The sequence below is a fragment of the Mesoplodon mirus genome (assembly GCF_964341445.2).
Source record: "Mesoplodon mirus genome assembly, chromosome: X".
NCBI classification, from domain to species: domain Eukaryota; kingdom Metazoa; phylum Chordata; class Mammalia; order Artiodactyla; family Ziphiidae; genus Mesoplodon; species Mesoplodon mirus.
Genome location: NC_138981.1, coordinates 70,169,809 through 70,174,681, shown reverse-complemented (window position 1 = coordinate 70,174,681; position 4,873 = coordinate 70,169,809).

Here is a 4,873-nt window from a genome sequence, read left to right as displayed (position 1 = left end):
CTCCATTCTATCTTCCTGCTCACTTATCTGTTCTTTTGCCTCAGTTATTCTGCTATTGATTCCTTCTTGTGTCTTCTTAATTTCAGTTATTGTGTTTTTCATCACTGTTTGTTCATTCTTAATTATTCTAAGTCTCTGCTAAATATATATATTTTTTGTATCTTCTCAATCAGTTTCTCCATATTTTTCCAAGGTGTTGGATCATCTTTACTATCATTACTTTAAATTCTTTTTCAGGTAGATTGCCTATTTCCTCTTCATTTATTTGGTCCTGTGGGTTTTACTTTGCTCCTTCATCTGCAACATATTTCTCTGTCATCTCATTTTTTTTTTCTAACTTACTGTTTTTGTGGTCTCTTTTCCACAGGCTGCAGGGTCATACTTCCTCTTACTTCTGTTCTCTGCCCCTTGGTGGTTGAGGTTGGTGAATGTTCTTGTGCTGGCCTCCTGGTTGAAGGGACTGGTGCCTGGGCTCTGTTGGGTGGGGCTGTGTCTTTTCCCTCTGATGGGCAGAGCTGCATCAAGTCATGTGTTTTGGGGTGTCTGTGATCTTAGTATTACTTTAAGCAGCCTCTCTGTTGAAGAGTGGGGCTGTGTTATTGTCTTGCTGGTCGTTTGGAATGAGGTGTCCAACACTGGCAGGCAGTTTGGTGGAGCCAGGTCTTGGTGTTGAGATGGATACATTATAAGTCAACAACCTTCACTCTCAGACTTTCCAACTGATTTCCATCTAAATTAGTCTTGAGGGAGACTTGTCTTGGGCTGAGGAAAGATGAGTAGATCGCCACACACATCCACCAGAATCTTAAATACTCTTATATGGGTTAAGTCATGTATTTAGTTCAGATGATTTCAACACCACCTTACTCTCTCAAGGCTGCATCCCTGAAGCAGCTCTGGTTCTGGAATGTTTCAGTTATGCTACTTTTTTTAATGGTTCTTAATCTCTCAGGGCTTCAGTTTCCACCTGCTTTGATGTGGACATTTGTTCCTTCACCCAAGAGGTTTTTGAACCAGTTTTTAGATTTCTTTCATAGCAAGTTGTTCCACATGTAGCTGTAGATTTGGTGTGTCTGTGGGAGGAGAGTCAAGGGTCCTCTTCCATCCAGGCAGAGCTTTTAAAATATGTGATTATATGTAGCCCTATTGGACCACAAGTGTAAGCTCTGTTGGCCACCAGAGCCAGGTGATCTGGAGTTGTTCCCTGGGTGGCAGTAATAAAAATAGGGTCTCCAGATGAGTATACAACCTCCTTTCTGGGAGACAGCAGTGAGCAATAGAAAAGCAGAGAGAGAGAGAGAGAGTTCAAAGACAACATTCATAAGTCTATGTTTCCAGAGAGAACCTTTGTAGTCTCTAGATATATGTAAAACCTGAAACCTGCCTCAGAGGTTGAAGCTCCAAGACAAACAAAAGGGGATCTTTCATAGATAGACGGGGAGTATATTTCAGTCTGCTGTCTGTACAGGGTCCTAGATGTGGTAGCCTGCCAGGAATGGTCTCTCTAATTATTACAGTCGCATGGGATCAAGGTACACAAGCCCTTCTGTCCTCCAGAATCAGGTGATCAAGGAATGTCCCCTGAGTGCCAGCCACAAAAACTGAGACACCAAATGTAAATACCAGAACACCAGATGTAAAAGCTCCCCTCTAGGAGGTATTGACACTACAGTGTGGCAGAGGATGAGTACACCTGCTGACTGGAGGGAGGTAGAAGAACACTGCAAAGATAGTGCCCACAAATCAGCATGTCCCTAGATGTGTATTGAATTAGATTCCTGCCCCTCAGGCCTACGCTTTAAAATTAGAAAATGAGCCATTCTCACATAAAATCTGGGCACCTCTCAATCATCCCTTTCTGTGGGTGAGTCCGTGTATTAACCCTTTAAGAGCTGCTTCTTGGTTTGTTATACCTTGTGGGTCTCAAAGACATGAGCCCAATATGTTTTCAATGCTAGAAGTTTAGGGGGCTTATTTCTCAGGATCAGGTCTCATAAGTTGGTGTTCCCAATGTAAGGGTCAAATTCTTTTCTCCTCAGGGAGAAGCTACAGGTTTTGAGTTCTCTCTCAATTGTGAATTGCTGCTCTGGGGGTGGAGTATATGGTGAGATCGTGTCCCAGCTTTCCTACTCTCTTCAGTGTGGCCCTTCTCTCATTTGCCCAATATGTAGGAGTCACTCAGAGAGTTTTAACGATTTTTTTTTTTTTCAGAGGAAATTGTTCCATATGTAGTTGCAGATCTGGTGTGTCCATGGGAGGAGGTGAGTTCAGGATCCTCTTATGTCATCATCTTGAACCAGAACCATGATGTATTTTGGACAGTTTATTTTCTTCCTTTCATGACATTCCCCTGAGCCTTTATTTTTACATTGTACATAGGACTTGGACTCTACACATTTCTTACATATGCTGTTTCTTATTGTAGCATACTGCTTAATGGTTATTAGAATAGCATGCTTTATCAAACCATGAAATATGCTCTACCCCTTCTAATATGTAACCACAAATGTTGCTACTAATATCATTCTTAATGTAATTTGTCTTAACTTTATGGCTTGAGTTTCTTTATAATTTTAATAAAAGCTCATTTTTGGCAAGACAGAAACTATTTCATCAATTTAATGGACATTTTCTGAGTGTCTCTTATGTACTAAGTACTGTAGAGGGATACACAGATGAGCAAAAAAAAAATGATATCTGCCCTCAAGTAGAAGTGACAAAGTGTACACAAAATATGTACAAAAAATTACAACACAAAGCAGAGTGTAACAATGTAAGAGTTGTCTAAAAGTGTTTTTGTATCAATTAGGAAAGTATTGTTTAAATCAAATCCAGAAGAATAAGTAGGATTTCAACAAGCTGAGGAAAATATTTCAGGAGAAAAGGATATCATGAACAAATGCAAATTCAGGGAAGCTGGGGAAGTGTAGTCACAACATGGCAAATTATTTGATTTGACTAAAATGTAAGATAAGAATGCAATATGAAATAGGTAATAATGCTGAGAGGATAAGATGTTTAGGCCCAATCATTGATACCTTGATTTTTATGTGAAGGAGTTTAGACTTAATTCTGTAGTTAATTCAGAGATATTGCATAGTTTCAAATAGTTTGGTGACATTATCAAAGAAAACATTTTAAAGAGATCACTCTGCTCATGATGAATAAGTTGTATTAGAATCATAGACCTGTTGAGGAGACATAAAAAAATCAGGTCAGAAGAAATTAAGATTGAATGGAGTGGGATAGATGACAAAGAGAATAAAGAATAAGGGATAGAAATAAGTGATATGATTCATATGCTCATCAGTCATTCAATGCATTTCACATTCAAAAGTATTATCTCAAAATAAATAAATAAATAAATAAATAAATAAAGTATTATCTCTAGCATTGACCCTGAAAACCAGAATATGTCACATGTACTTCTTTCAATGGCAGACAGAAAATTATAGAGTAAGAGAGGTGCATGACAAGTTAGGCAGATACAAAGAAAGCAAAACCATTCTGCCCCCCAGAAAATATGATATAAAGATGGAGGAAAGGTTATATTTATCTTTGGCTACCTAATCTACTTTGACAGTGTCTCAGAGAGTATCACTAATCATAGACCCAGAGACTCTAGATTTGTTAAGGACCTTGCAGATATTTTAAGCAAATCACTTTATTTTTTTGTCAAAAAATTTATTAAAGAAGAATGATGGTTACCAGGGGCTGAGAGATGGAGAAATAGAGAGTTTCTGTACAAGGAATATAGTGGTTCAGTCATGCAAGTTTCTAGATATCTTCTGTACAAGAATCAATGTGCATATACTTAACAATACTCTTCTGTACACTTAATTTTTTTTAATAGGGTAGATTTCTTTTTTTTTATTTACCACACACTCAAAAAGAAAATTAAATGTCCATTATCTGCTTAACCCTGTGCTAGGTAAAGTAGAGAATATCGAATAATTTTAAGACATGCTCATTCCTATCATCAAGTTATAGTCTGATTAAGAAAACAAAATATGTGTACTTGACTCAAAAGCAAAAAATATGATAAATAGGTGATAGCATAAGGTGAGCTGGTACTCTATGGGGGGAGTTTTTGAAGTGTATGGAACTTGACACTGTATGTGAGGACTTGGTAAGATGTAGGTAGGTTGACCTTCAAAACTACATGTGAATATTATTCTTACATTTTCTCAAAGTGCTTCACATCCTCTTACTCAAACGTTGTGTAAGGTAAGTTGGACAGGCATTATGATGCCCTTTTGATGATGAAATAAATATATGTATGAAGAAGTAAAGTGTTTTCTCGAAGTCCCTTACCTAACTTAAAATGAAGAAGCTTAATTGAAGAGTTAGGTCCAGAATGGAGAAAATGTTTTTGTGGTGACTAAATGGCTACTTTAGGCATTAAGACTTCAATCTGGGGTTTCACCTCAGTCAGTAACATCCTATATCTGAAAAATCTACAGGTAAAATAACTCCTTTATGATCATAGAATATGAAACGTACACCTTTGAGTTAACCTTATAATTGTAGTGATCTATGAAATCTTTTTAGGGGTAAAACTTTTCACATTTGTCAACAACTGCTTCTCAGATCTTTCATCTATGCACCTTTTAGTTTTGTTAGTGTGTCATTCACTCAAAAATCTGAACAAACGAGGTATAAAGTACAAAGTATAGTATAATTGTTAGAGGTTTGGGGAATTTATTAATTTGGATTAACTATGAAATTGAACTCTGGAATATGGCTATTTAACCATCAGTTTTTCCTTTCTTAACATACACACTTCTTAAAAGTATTTTCTCAACTTTACATAATTATGATTCATTCATCTTTGAAGGGTTTTTTTGATAATAAAAAGTGCAGGTTTAGAAGA